General features: G+C 40.5%; 1 protein-coding gene across 2 annotated transcripts in view; it reads left to right on the top strand.

Annotated features, from left to right (window-relative positions):
- The first annotated feature begins 982 nt into the window (after positions 1–982).
- The window catches only part of CRACDL (CRACD like), a 48,376-nt gene continuing 33,757 nt past the window's right edge, over positions 983–15,601 (top strand). The window contains exons 1-2 of one of the 2 annotated variants that reach the window (XM_026666812.2): positions 983–1,231; positions 12,529–12,707. The gene's annotated coding sequence lies outside the window, so the exon portion shown is untranslated. Of the gene's footprint in view, positions 1,232–12,528; positions 12,712–15,601 lie in introns of those variants that run through there. The other variant, XM_087967144.1, reaches the window with a different exon arrangement.

Raw genomic sequence — 15,601 nt, 5'->3', positions numbered from 1 at the left:
TCGTGCAGTTTCTTGTCAATTCTGTTGTTTTGACTAGTTGAGAAGTGATCAGAACAGTTTTTCAACCTGCTTGGAGTGAGTGGCAGAACTTGATTACCATGGAAAAATTAGATGACTAGCATTAGTCTCCTTTAGTTTCATAAAACTGGTGACATTTGGTTAGCTTAACTGATTAGCAACTTGACATCCTGGGAGTTATGTTTTTTTTAAAAAAAATCAGCAATGGTCTGTGATTTTCATAGAACAATTCCATATTTGCAGTACCAGTTTCCTCTAATTTTATATGACTGATTATTTCAATTTGACTAGTTGACTGTAAATTGGCATTCCTGGCCATTTTCTAAAACAATCTTGTATGATTATGGAATATGATTATTTTGGCTGATTGGGAAGCTGGAGTACAGCTTTTTCTCAGGAAATGGGTTTCTATGGAAATTTTGTCCCTTATTGCATTAATGCCTTCAGTAGCCCTTTGATTTTGTTAACTTGGCTGGGAAGATGGTATACTAGACCATTTTACCCTATAGTTTAGACTTTAGAGGGATTGAGGGCTAGTAAACTTATTCTAAAAACACTACTGCTATTAAATGTTCTCATTGATATAGAATACACCCCCGTTTTACCTGCATCAGTATCATTGTAAACATGTCCGTTATGGCCAGGTTCTTTTCCCAACCTTCAAAGAACCCTATTCTTTAAGGCTTATCTGCGGCTAAGCCTCACTGAATCTGAATGGTTTATTATCTCCGAAGGCTTGTGCCCTACAGTCATCTGCTTTGTGACCGACGACATTAGATGTCGGTGCAGGGAGCGAAACCTGGGGCGCATTTTTACCCTTCTTTTCCGTAATCGACCCAGTCCTCGTTTCTTCGGAGACAAACCCTGAGGAATTCAGCAGAGTTTTCCTAGATAAGCCAAATACAGGGTTGCAATTTCAGGCGGGCGCTTTCCTGGCAATGCTTCAGCCTGGAAGGTGGCACGAACGGTCCCAGGAAGGAGAGCCCCGATTAGAGCGAGCCTCCAGCTCCAGGTTCCCTCTCGACTCAAGGCGGGAAGTCGCCGAGCGAATGCCAATGGGCTGCTTCGTGAATGACCTGCGTTCCCTCCTCCCGTCTCCCCTGGCAGCGCCAAGGGCTGCGCCCCGCCTCTTACTTCTTGCTCTCGGTCAAGGTGCCTTGTGGGGCTCTCCTCCGCGCTGGCGATCTCTTGCCTCCCTGAGGCCGACGGAAAGGTGAGTGCCGCGCCGGCCGTCGAGCTGGCAAGGCTGCCGAAGTTGAGACGGGGGGGAGGCGTCGTGGAAGCGGCCCTCAGGGTTGAGGTGCACCTGGCGGGAACGTAGCTTCCCGTCGGCGCGCGCCCAGCCAGCAGGCCAGTTTCGCCAACCAGGCTGCGCCTTCAAAGCTCTTCGGTTTCCGTGTGCGCCGCCTAATCCGCTGCCTTGTTTGCCCTGAAGGCAGAGGTAGAGCCAGGCTTCTGCTGGTGAGGAGGGCAGGCTCACTTGTTGGAAGCAATAAATGCAGGACGCTTCATCGAGCAAAGGACATTTTGTGGAAGAGTTGCCTGAGAGAGCCCGCATCTTTATCAGCTCAATTTCCAGAAGATTAGGGCAGATTCATGAGGTTCAGCCTAACCAAGCAGAGTCACAGCACACACAAAATACTGGTTTATTATCTGAGCTCTTGGTTCAGGCAGTCTTCAAAAAACTATGGATCATGGGGAAGTTTTCTTAGTGCAAGTGGGAGTTAGTCAAATAGTAGCATTGAGATACTTTCTTGTTTTTTGAAACCAACTCTAGGCTGTTCCTCAAAGTTCAAAGTGCTCTCTGCCCCTCCTTGAACTAGCAGAAAATGAGGGCTGCTCAGGTTGCAGATCTCTAACCTGCCATAAACAATGTGGAGCCAATTCTGTATTGTGTGCAGGTTTACTAAGAAAAAGGATTGGTGGATCAAGCTGGCTTTGTTTCTCTTACCAGATGTCACCAGCCAGTGAGAAGACATTTACCCATTACTCCTCTTAAGGTAGACTAGGGCTGAGTAGGGAGGGAGGTTTTGATGGAGGGGGTAAACCTGCAGATCCCACGGTACTATACTACCCCACCACCCATGACTGTCACTAGTTCGGCTGATCCTCCTTTCAAAGTCAAATCCCTGGGCCAGGCATTGTCCTGGCTATCTTGTGAGAAGCCTACTATCCTACTATCCCAGACAGATTTGGCATGCAGGACAGTAAAGAGTGCTGAACCAGTTTGCAGTGGCTAATAGATCTCTTGCAGTCCCTGATGTAGAATACTTTCTGCTTTTTAACATTATGTCATAACCCATTTTAAAGCCATTGTGATGGAAACTGGAACAGGTAGTTCTCAGTTTATGATCAGTCACATTTTGGATATTCTGGTGGTGGAAATTGTGGTGAAAATTGGTATAGACAGTGCACAACTTACAACAGGTCACCTAATACAGGGGTCTCCAACCTTGGCAACTTTTAAGACTTGTGGACTTCAACTCCCAGAATTCCTCAGCCAGTCCACAAGTCTTAAAGTTGCCAAGGTTGGAGACCCCTGACCTAAATAGACTCTCCAAAGTTATGTACCCCCTATACTTAAGACCCAGTTTTGAATTTCTGGTGTCTTCCCCCCTTGCAAGTAATGTGATTTTGGGCTATTAGCATCTGACCCACATGTATAGCCATTTGCAGCATCCCACAGTCGCATGACTGCAATTTATGAGGTTTTTGCCAAAAACTGGCTGAAAACCAGTTTTCACCAAAAATGCCTCAAAGCAAGCAATGGGTTTGCTTAGGGACTGCAATGGTCAGTTTACAATCGCAGCATTTGCTTAACAATTGCTGCAAAAAAGGTCATAAAATCAAGTTGGTCCCATGACAGTCTGCTTTACAACTAACCCAACTTACTACCGTAATTGGCAGATTCCATTACAATCATAAATTGAATACTACCTGAATCATGTTGAGATGTAAAGAAGTAAATGCTGTATTCCTTCAAATCAACGTCACTTCTTGCATATTTATTGGACATGTTCCATGTATTTCCTTGGCAATAGTATAAGGAAGTATTTGCCGTTGCTTCCTTCCGTGATGTTTTTCTTCCACTTTCCAATCAAACTTGCAACTTGGGCTATATACCTGCAGACCTATAATGGCTATCTTTATTCATTTTCAATATTTATTTTATTTTTATTTATTTATTTTTATTTGTCAATTGTTTACAAGATAATAGGTATAAGTAAAAACATAGTTATGGATACATGGATACATATAAGAAAAATAAAAAAATATAAAAGAAAAAATAGGATATTTTTTCTCAAAACATGTTACATGATCTGAAGAGATTTAGAATGTAGAATTATCAGTTAACTGACATTTTGCAAAGCCAGCTAGAGATGGTACAGATCAGTTACATTTTTAGGATGCAAACTGGTATAAAGAGGACCAAATGGAACAACAGTCTTTTAATTCTCTAGAAGGATACAAAAAAGGCAGACTGGTCTGTCCACATATATCTTGCCAGTGTCTCTGGTAAAACTCCAGAAAGGGATAAGATCAAAAATAGACAGTCTTTGACTTATGTCCATTCATTCCTTCAAAATGTTAATGGTGCTAAAAAAAAAGAAGACTTAAAACTTGGGACTGATTATACCAATTGCGTCATCACATGGTCACATGGTCAAAATTTGGATGCTTGGCAGGTGACTCATATTTATCATGGTTGCACTGTCCCAGGTCATGTGATCATCTTTTGCAACTTTGTGACATGCAAAGTCAATGGGAAAGCAGATTCACTTAACAACCAGGTTACTAACTTAACAACTGCAGCGATTCACTTAACAATTGTGGCAAGAAAGGTTGTAAAGTGGGGCAAATAACAACTATCTTGCATAGTAACAGAAATTTGGGGCTCAATTGTGGTCATACATTGAGGACTAACTGTAGTAGGAAATTCAAAAGCCTTTCTCTCAAGTTGGTTGGTCTAATAAATGTAACCTAAGTACAGATTTTCTTCTTCATGTGCCATTTCAGAATGTGTGTCATTTGGTCTTGGATAATTGTGGTTGTACAACACACTAACCTATAGTTAACTGAATCATAGTTTATTCAGTTAATTCCATTTTATGTGACAAATTAATCCACAAACTAATGACATAAAATGTAGTGAGCTGTGTGAGTTCAGTAAGTTCTAGTAGTTCCATCAATATCTCTTCCATGGTCTCCCTACAGCCTGCTCCCCGGTTAGCTATCAGTTCTTGTTACTGAGCACTATATTACCCCAATACTGGTCACATTTCAGAATTTATTGATCCCAGTAAACCTAAAGAGGTTTAATGAGCCTAAGTAAAACTCCTCTTCCTTATTTTTGATTATACATTAGGGGTAGTTTTATTCATTCCCTATGCTCTTAATTGGATATGTCTCACTGAGCAAAGTTTTGTTTTAATCAGCACATTCATATGACATGTTAAGCTGTAATATAGTTGGATTGGTTAAATATGGCTTGTGAATTTGTAGGAGATTTGTATCAATGGCATTCAATCTATCAAGAAGGACCGCTTCTTTGCAGTGCCCCAATTAATAACATTGTTCTGAGCCAGTTGTGTGTTAGAAAAATTATGGTTCCTTTCCCTCTAAAGTGTCGGGGTTTTTTTCAGTTTTTTTTTTTTTTTTTTTTTTTTTTTTCCCTGTCCCCCCTGGGGTTGATACCCCTGGCAGGCGGGGGGGGGGCGGGGGGGGGGGGGGGGGGGCCCGCCGCCCCGTGGGGGGGGGTGGGTGCCGGGGCCCGGGGGGGGGGGGGCGGGCGGGGGGGCCCCCCCCCCGGGGGGGGGGGGGGGGGGGGGTGGGGGGGGCGGGGGTGGGGGGGGGGGGGGGGGGGGGGGGGGGGGGGGGGGGGGGGTTCGCTCTCTTTTTTGCTTCCCTTTGGGGGTTTTTGTGGTTGGTTTGTGTTGTTTTATAAGTCTATGACCCCCTTATGATCTGTAACTTCAACTCCCAGAATTCCTGAGCCAGCACTCAGGAATTCTGGGGGTTTAAATCCACAGCTCATAAAGGGGCCATAGTTCTCTAAAGAACAGTAAGATGGAAAAACAAGTCTAGGGCTATGATAGATTGTATAATTTTAATTTTAGTGGGAGAAACACATTCTGTTACATTTCACTTTTACTTGCCTTTCTCTGTCAGTTTTCAGTGCTCTTCTTATGGCAGTGGAGAGGCTCTTTCTAGGCACAATGGAGTAGAGTAAAAATGGTAGTGTTGCCTGGTTACATTTGATTACTTGGGAATTAATGCTCCTCACGGCTCAGTCTGCGTTAGATTCCAAAGGGATTTCTCAATAATTTATTTGTGATATGTGCTCAGGTGGAAATGATATTTGTCACACTTTAGTTACCATACGAGTGTTCATCTTAATAACCGATTAATATTAATTCATATTAATTGAAATGTACTTTTAAAAATAAAAATATAAACATCTATATAGGTTCAGTATGAGTTTTTAACATATTTTATGTTAAAGGCTTCAGAAATGGAGTTTTTAATGGTTCAGGTTTCTACAGAAGACTCATTACAACACAATTTTCATTTTAAAATCTTTGAATTGATATAATGGATGCAAATACATTTAACAAGGTCAATCTGAATCAGGGGTGTCAAACATGTGGCCCATGGGCCAGATGTGTCACATGTTGACCATGCCCACCCCTGGTTTAGCAAAGGGGGGGGAAAGTTGCAATGCATCACGTGATGACAACATGACGTTGCAAGTTTGACACCCCAGTCTAAATGCTTGGGCCAGCAAAAAAAATACCATATTCTAGGACAGGGGTCACAAACCTTTCAGACCCCAGGGATCACTAAATTCATAATTTTAAATTCCATGGACCAGTAATATGATCTGCCTAATGACCGGCTAGGTGGGCGTAGCTAGGTGGTCATATGACTCGGTGGGCATGGCCAACTCGATGTCACTCACATTGAAGGGCACCTTGCTGGCTTCTACTCACCCCTCCCCTCCCAGCCTCTCCCCACCTGCCTGCCTGGACTCCTTAGGGCCCCAACAGGAAGCAGTTGTTGGAGCTAAGCAGCCACCATGAGAAAGAGTTGGCAAAACAGCTGGCTCAGTTCAAATTGGATCTAACCAAGAAGGAGGTTCAGCAGAAATACCTCACTGAGGACTACAAGCATAGGCTTTCCAAGCATAGGGAAGACCTGCCGGAGTGCAAGGCCCGGTACCGGTGCCTGGAGGTCAGCGGGCTGAGATGGTCAGCCAGCTCCAGGCCATGATGCAATCCCACTGGAACAATGCCCTCTGGCTTCTTGCCACCAGCAGTGCTTCCCTCCAGCCTTCGTCCAAAGCCCCTCACCAGGAGGCTGAAGCAGACCCCAAGTTGGAATTTCTGCCCCCCTCCAACCCACACAAAAAGATCCCAAAGGGGGAGATTCTGCAGCAACACAAACATTCATTGCACATATCCGGCCCAGGGGCTGTAGTTTGAGGACCCCTGATTTACTGCAATATAAAAAATGCAGATAATTTTTCTGCAGACCATCAAAATTTTCTCCCAGATCACCAGTGGCCCACAGACCACCAGTTGGTGACTGCTGTTCTAGGACACTATTCCAAATATTGTAGGTAAAAATTTCCGAAGGAATTTTTGCATCTCTCTCAGATTTTACCTCTGTAATAAGGGAGCTAGCATTTATTTATTTGGCTCATGTGCCACTCCATTTCTAAATATTCTAGCAGTTTACTAAAATATTTTACACAAAAGTAAAACATAAAAATCAGTAGTATAAGCGTAACAGCAAGAAAACTCTTTACTGTGAGCCCCAATGCCTCTTTGTATAGTGACTTGTTTGCAGTTCTTTGATAATATAATCGTGTGTGTGAGAGAGAGAGAGAGGGCCTAGAGCAGGGGTGTCCAACCTTGGCAACTTTAAGACTTGTGGACTTCAACTCCCAGAATTCCTCAGCCAGCAAAGCTGGGGAACCATCACTTAGATTGGGGAACCATCACTTAGAAGGCTCAAGCAAGAGTCCTTCAGATTTGTAACTCTGAGCAAGAGAGGCAGTTTTCACATAGAAAAAAATGGTCTGGGCAATATCCAGTCACTTATTTATATAGGTAACAATCCAGAGTTCTCGTTGAGGTAATTCCCCGTTAGGAGAATGAGCGCACACAGGGAGACGTAGTGAGAGTGGTGAAGAATATATTTATCCTGGTTTATATATTTTCCAACCCAACTAACTGTTAGGTGTACTTACATTCCTAACAGTTCTCACTCAAGGCTCAAATGACCAAATCTACATTATCCTACTTTGTACACATTATGTGGAGGTGTGACATCTCAAGAGAAAACTCTAATGCTGGGAAAGGTGAAAAGAAAGGAGATGACCAGCAGCAACATGGATAAATTCAGTTATGATAACAGGGATTGTACCAATTAGAAACAGATTATCATGAAGAAAATCAATTTATGTAGTCACTAAGAGTTGATACTGACTTGATGGCACGTAATTAATACATCCAAGCTATGTAGGTGATAACCAACACCTTGCTTTTTTACCTAAAAACTGACCAGCCCTAATTACCTTCTATAATATGGAAATGCATTATGCAGGTTTCTGTGGAACCTGCTTCTAACTGAATAGGTTTGATTTCATAGTAAGTGTTACACAGGATGTGGAACAAGCAGGAAGCATTCCCTGTGCCAGTTCAACCTTTTGTAATCAGCAAGCCAGAAGCAATACAAAGGGCAAATGTACAATAATCATTTATTTATTTATTTCATTTATTTGTTCTATTTATATCCTGCTGCAATCCAAGCTGCTCTTAGCAATTTACATGCTACAGTATAGAAGCTAAAACACCCACAGCAAGTCTTTAAAATACAGCACCACAATTTAAAATAAACCCTGCAGTGAATCAAAAATCACAGGCAGAATAACAGGAAGTTGGACATTCAAATAAAAGATGGGTAAAATTCACTTGTGCAATTAGACAGGTGCTTTAGGGCAGAATAGCTGAAATTAACTAGTATTTGTAGCTGAAACTGGTAAATGCAGGGAAACTATCAAATAAGTAGCAAAAGTTAAGTTTATTTTTCTCCATTTTCTGGAAAGTTCACATGGAAAAGTAGAGTGCTACATCAAAAAATAAATATCCTTATGGATGCCATTTTAAAGTATAGTAGGTACATATTTTATTCCTGAAATACTGCTAGTTTGCTTTCCATTACTCTATCTTCTTGAAAGCTTGGGAATAAATAAATTTGCCTTCAGGAAACATGGTAACAGATAACAGATAATCAGAGTTCAAAGGGACCTTGTAGGTCATCTAGTCCAACCCCCCACCCAAGCGTGAGACCCTACACCATTTCTGACAAATGGCAGTCCAATCTCTTCTTGAAAGTCTCAAGTGATGGTGCTCCCACAACCTCCGAGGGCAAGCTGTTCCATTGGTTGATTGTTCAGATAGGTCAGAAAGTTTCTCCTTATTTCCAGGTTAAATCTCTCCTTGTTCAGCTTCCATCCATTATTCCTTGTCTGACCTACAGGCGCTTTAGAAAATAGATTGACCCCTTCCTCCCTGTGGCAGCCCCTCAAATATTGGAAGACCACTATCATGTCTCCCCTGGTCCTTCTCTTTACTAGACTAGCCAAGCCCAGTTCCTGTAACCGTTCTTTGTATGTTTTGGCCTCCAGTCCCCTAATCATCCTGGTTGCTCTTCTCTACTTTTTCTAGAGTCTCAACCAGTGGTGGAATTCAATTTTTTTTATTACCAGTTCTGTGGCCGTGGCTGGATGGGCATGGCAGGGGAAGGATACTGTAAAATCTCCAGTCAGAGGTGGTATTTGGCGGTTCTCTGAACTACTCAAAATTTCCGCTACTGGTTCTCCAGAACTGGTCAGAACCTGCTGAATACCACCTCTGGTCTCAACATCTTTTTTGTAATGTGGTGAACAAAATTGGATGCAGTACTTTAGGTGTGGTCTTACTAAGGCTTTATAGAGTGGTATTAGTACTTCCCTTGATCTTGATTGTATCCCTCTGTTAATACAACTTAGGATTGCATTAGCTTTTTTGGCGGCTGCTGCACACTGCTGGCTCATATTTAGCTGGTTGTCCACTAAGACTCCAAGATCCCTCTCACAGTTACTGCTCTTGAGCCTGGTTTCACCCAGTCTATATGTGTACTTTTGGTTTTTCTTGCCTGTGTGTAGGACTTTACTTTTCTCTATGTTGAATTTCATTTTGTTAGATATAGCCCAGTGTTCTAGTCTGTCAAGATCCATCTGGATCTTGAGCCTATCTTCTTGGATGTTAGCTATTTCTGCCAGCTTAGTATCATCTGCAAATTTCGTAAGTTCCCCTTCTATTTGCTCATCTAAGTTGTTAATGAAGATATTGAAGAGTACTGGGCCTGACAGAACCTTGTGGTACCCCACTGCTTACTTCCCTCCATGTAGACTTAGACCCATTAAGGACTACTCATTGAGTATGGTTTGCCAGCCAGTTGCGGGTCCATCTAGTGGTGGTGTTATCTATTCCACTTTTTTCTAGCTTACTAAGAAGTAGGTTGTGCTCTGGATGACTTGGGGAGAAAGTGACAAGTATCAAAAGGAATTCAGGAAAACAAAGTATTAACGGAGAGGACAAATGTAGGAGAGACATGGCTACAATCAAGGCTATCTAGAGACCAAAGGAATTCCTTCCCAACCCTGTTCACATCTGCAATAGGTCAACTGGTCTTGTTTCCAAGATAATGGATTGACAAAGGTAGGAGGGAAGTAAAATGTCAGAACTGTCATTGTACACTTGAACTTTGCATATACTAGCTGCCAATCTGCCAAGAACAATGAGAGGAAGCTGGTTGGGAGAGAGGGAAGCTAACTATTCGTCATATCTTCCACACACACCAGCTGATGGTCAAAATGCTGGGAATGAAATGCAACAGCTCACTAACCAGCCCATTGTTGAAGAGACAATTCCCAAAACAATTTATTCAAATATAATTGGATAATAAGGGACCAGCAAGAGGGAGGAACTGGATGGGGAAAGTTAACTAGGAACATTTGGTGCCCAAACTTTAGTTCCGGTGTTTACTATACTGAAATCCACCTAGCCTTTAGTAAAGTAAACCTTTCACACCGAATGGAGTTCAGAGTCATTCTTACTTAAAGGACCAAGGGGTAGGACTGACATAGTATTGGTTTCAAGGAGAAACTAATCCTTAGTCCAATACCCTTACTATTGGATGCTTGAGCTAAGGACTGGATGAAGTCAATGTTGTGCAATTAAGGGAGATGTTGAGAATGTCACAGAAAGTGGAGGTAGGACTAGAGAACAGCACATATGGGGAAAGGGAATTGTGTTTATAGAGCAGCCTTCAACCGAAAGCAGTTACTGATCACAGATTTAGGTGGGGAAAGTACTTTTCTTCCATCAGAAGCACAACCATAAAGCAAAATGGCGCTCTTAGATTTTGAAAACAATGTATTTTCTCTAGGGGTTGTAAAATTGAAACCTTTTTTTTTTTACAAGCTATCTTAGCAACTTCGCTTTTGTTATTTCTATGTATTGTGTAAAGTTATATATCTAATTCCAAGGAACTGTAAAGACCATAAGCTTCCTGGGCAACATCAAATTCTACTAAGAATTCAGGTCAGGGACTCCTTCCTTGTTTCCTAGCAACTTAGGATACTGGGGCTTTTTCTGTTTGAATGAAATCATTCAGCAACAGAGACCAGGATCATTTGCAGGGCCTAAGGCAATATTTTGCATACACTTGGGAAGAAGCTCTGTAACATAACACATTCCTGCCTGTTTATAAGAAGAGGGCTCTGCCTTTTGAATCAGATTGAACCAACATTACTTCAGCCTCCTTTAACGTGAAGAATAGGATTAGGATTCGGATTTTATTACTGCTTGGTTGGTTGTCAAGGTGAGGTATTTATCTTCAAACCATGTACTTTCCTAGTTACTGAATTTGGTAAATCAAAACTGTATTCAGGTAAAGACTTCCATGTCCTATTGATCTAACTGAAGCAAAGATTTCCAAAGATTTAGTGGTTACTAATGCAAACAAATAGACTGGGGCAAGCCTTTTTCTATTGCATTTAATTAGGAATACTGCCAAATGCGCTTACTGTTTCCATTTGTATAGTGTAGGAAACAGCCTTTACTTTTTTGTGATTAATCAGGATTGATGTAATTAAAAAAAATACTTTGTTGGAGTGATAGTATAATATATGCATATGCCCTCCAAAAAAATTGATGCATTGTTGACTATGATAATATTGTAAATAATCTGTAAAGGATCTGCATACATTTTTAATGTTTTAAAATGTGAGTTCTCTAAAATTGCAGCTTTTCAATGTTATTTTGCTTATTTTATTTATAATTATGCAAAGCAGACTATGAATTTTCAATTTAAATTTTAAAATTTCTTTGTGTTGACTACTTTTGTTTATGATCAACATTTTGTGAGTTACATATTGGAATCTTTGTTTAATTTCTTTAAATAAATGAGTGCTTATTCAGATAATAAAATAAAATCATATTTTGGCTAGATGTCCAGATGACACTATACCGTAATTTTGTTTATTTAGTTTTGGCTTAACATAATATTGAAACCAGCTCTTGTTGCTTGCATGTTATATAGATTATGGTTTAACTTGATGACTGTCAGATTTCCTGGAAAAACTTAAGCAGAAATTCCAGGTTATTAGATAGAATCTGAGATATGAAACACATGGCTAAATAAAAAAATACTTTATTGCATATTAGAATGAAGTCATAAAGGAGTCGGTTGACCTTTATTGCTTTTTTGTCCTGCCACTCTTTGAAAACTGCTCATAGCTTTGAAGTTGAGTTGTTGTTAATCATTTTATATCTTATTTATCTTCTGTTGGAAATACTGGCTGTTGTTTAGGTTCTTACTGTGTAAACCATACCACTGTGGGCAGCTATCAGATCTGCACTATAAAAGTCCAGAGGATTGTGAGACGTTTTGCATACTACTGTCTAGATTTTAGCTTCCCAGATTGGGTAGCCTTATTCTACAATGATTTGTTCAAAATATAATTAAAATAAATAATAATACATGATGTATGAAGCCTATGTTTTAGCCCTCACAAAGATTTTCTGAGGGGAAAAAATCTTTTGCAACATAGTTCTGAGAATTGTTAAATTGTATCTCTGCATTTCTGATGTGCTGTGTCAAATTAGAACATTTATCATTGCTACTATGGGAAGATAGAAGCTGTATATTTTCATTGTAGAATACAAAAAAAAAAAACAACTGAATCCTGAAAATAGAATAGGTGTTGGGTTTGTTGAAAGGATAGGATCTTTCTAGCATTTGTAAATTTTATTTTAAATTAATATGAAGGTAGGTTTGGTGTGAAAATTGGAGAAGGCTCTATTCCTAAAAGCATTTAGAGCTATAGGCAATATAACGTTTCTTGCAAGCAAAGAGAAAACAGTAGTTAGGTTGACTTTTATATTTGCTTATCAACAGGGAATTCAAGGATACCATAGAATAGATGACCATGACTTCTCCTTTTTCACGTGGATTGCTCTCATGGACATTAAATTCAGTGTGGTCCCTTGATCACAAATAAATAATCTTCATATACACAATTTTGCAAGACTAAAAACCTAGCCTAACACTGCAGAAACTGTGCTAGCTCACTCAGGGTAAGTAATATCACCTTGTACTACTTCTTGCAATATTAGTATGATATTTAGGAAATTGCTTTTTCTTTTCTCTTAATTCTGATAAGCCAATATGGATGGTGGGTAATCATCATATCTTTACCACTTCTACTAAATCCAGTGTAAACTATCCCTGCCAATAATAATAATAATAACAATATTTCTAAATTAACAGAGTTGTAGGGGTCTTAATTACTTGAGTATGAAGTCACTAGGCTGTCAGCTCTTGCTTTCCTTTTCAACAATGATATATGGTCAGTGCAATAAAATGAGATAAGATATTATGGTTACCCAGATTACAACATGATAGATTCCTATAAAAATTGATTTAGTTATTAGAACATACATTGCTATCCAGTTAATTAAAATTATCGATCATTTCTCCTAAAATAACTGAATTCCTAATCATGAACTAACTATGACCTACCAGATTACCTCCCTCATTCTGTATTAGATTTGTCAGATTTACTCTGAGGGGCATAACTCAGGGGTGTCCAACCTTGGCAACTTAGAACTTGTGGACTTCAACTTCAGGTTCCTCAGCCAGCTTTTGCTGGCTGAGGAACCTGGGAGTTGAAGTCCACAAGTCTGCAAGTTGCCAAGGTTGGACACCCCCTGGCATAACTAAAGATCGAAAAGTTCCATATGTTTCTGCTTAGAGGATCAGTATGAATTTCAGATCATTTAATGAGATAGTTCCAACAAGAAAAGCCAAGATATCCTAGAAAGCATTTGAGAGGGACATCTACTTTAGCAATTGCCTCTCTTTGGATGGGTGGTCTTTAGGGGGAGGCATTTGGAGGGAAAGCAGGCAAGAAGCCAACTGTGCAAAAACAGCATCCATTGCTCACAATGTTAAACTGAGGATCTCTCAGAAAATCATTTGGGCTTCACTGCTCCAGGAAAAAAAAAAACTTGGACTCCCTCACTTGTACATGGTCCTCACCCTTTTATTCCCAGAGTTTCTGAGACTGAGGCACAGAGATAGACATGGTTTTCTGGATCAGCTGATTACTTCAATGCCTTTTTGAACCTTCTGAACAAGACTGTGAAGCAAGGAGTGGTACGATCCCAATCTATTGTTTGAGACCTGCCACCTCATGCCTGCGTTCTGCAATTGTTTCAGTACCAGTCTGCCATAAACCCTGGGGGGAGAGGGGAGGGAGGGGGAGCACTTGGGGGAGAGTGAAAGTGAAGAAAGTGAAGGTGCCTGCCAAGATGGCATTTCAAGGTCACTCTGCAATGAGAAGAATGCAGCTGCAAGCCTGCTTACAATCAGAGCGGCCGTTTCTAAAACATCTTTGAAATTGATTGGACAGTGGGGGACCAGCAATGGGAAGTACTTAAGTGGGAAAAAAAGGTTTTGGCATGTAAATTTCAGTTCTGGCTTTGCACTACTGTATTTCACTTGGCTTCTAGTGAACCGTACCTTTCTCAACCCGATGGTTGTTAAGGGTCGTTTTTACTTAGAAGCCTAAGGTATGGAAAGTCTGACATTTGGAGAAAAAGTGTTAGTGGGAAGTCAAATTGCTTTCAGTAAATGCTTCCATGAGACAGAAGTTTTACTTGAATGAGGGAGCGTCAAGAGAGAGAAATTAGGCTGTCTCTAATTACATGTGTTTGCTTATGAATTAAATTTAGTGGTGAGCCTTGTTTCCACACCATGATACAATAAAAATTGAATTAAATTAAAGTCTAAAATTGTTGTGATTACAAGTAATCCTTGAAATACATGTAATTCTCATGAGTAAAGGTGTTTAAAAATAAAGATATCATAAATGTTGCCAGATAAGGAGCCTTACTTCTTAGTATCTCCTGCACTGAAGATGTTACTTACTATGATAATGACAAGTTTGTAACCCAAAACATTCACTCAGAGAATTCTAGCAGCACAACCTGCCAACATTGAGATACATATGTTCTGTTATTATCTCTACTGCAATAATCCATTGATGAAAAAAGCATTGAAAATATTAGATATTTTATATAATTCAACTGATATATGTGTAGGAATTTGGAATATTTTGAAAGTGCTATATATACAAGTAGTCCTCAACTTACAACAGTTTGTTTACTGCTTCAAATTAAATGTAACTGAAAAAAAAAGCTTATGACTGAGTGGACAATCACTAGTCTTAGTGGACAACCAGCTAAATATGAGCCAGCAGTGTGCAGCAGCAGCCAAAAAAGCTAACGCAATCCTAAATTGCATTAACAGAGGAATACAATCAAGATCAAGTGAGATACTAATACCACTCTATAAAGCCTTAGTAAGACCACACTCAGAGTACTGCATCCAGTTTTGGTCACCACATTATAAAAAAGATGTTGAGACTCTAGAAAAAGTGCAGAGAAGAGCAACCAGGATGATTAGGGGACTGGAGGCCAAAACATACGAAGAACGGTTATAGGAACTGGGCTTGGCTAATCTGGTGAAGAGAAGGACCAGGGGAGACATGATATCAGTCTTCCAATATTTGAGGGGCTGCCACAGAGAGGAAGGATTCAATCTATTTTCTAAAGCGCCTGTAGGCCAGGCAAGGAATAATGGATGAAAACTGAAGAAGGAGAGATTTAACCTGGAAATAAGGAGAAACTTTCTGACAGTGAGAACAATCAACCAATGGAACAGCTTGCCCTCGGAAGTTGTGGGAGCACCATCACTTGAGGCTTTCAAGAAGAGATTGGACTGCCATCTGTCAGAAATGGTGTAGGGTCTCCCGCTTGGGCAGGGAGTTGGACTAGATGACCTATAAGGTCCCTTCCAACTCTGATTATCTGCTATGACATTTTTTTCACACTCGCAATTATTGCAGCATCCCCATGGTCATCTGATTGAAATTCAGATGCTTGGCAACTGGTTCATACGATAGTAG

This window comes from Notechis scutatus, chromosome 5, assembly GCF_049901735.1.
Source record: "Notechis scutatus isolate UNSWTSFEM ecotype Mainland chromosome 5, rNotScu1.2, whole genome shotgun sequence".
NCBI classification, from domain to species: domain Eukaryota; kingdom Metazoa; phylum Chordata; class Lepidosauria; order Squamata; family Elapidae; genus Notechis; species Notechis scutatus.
Note: the sequence above shows the minus strand (reverse complement) of the source record. Positions and strands in the feature narration are given on the sequence as shown.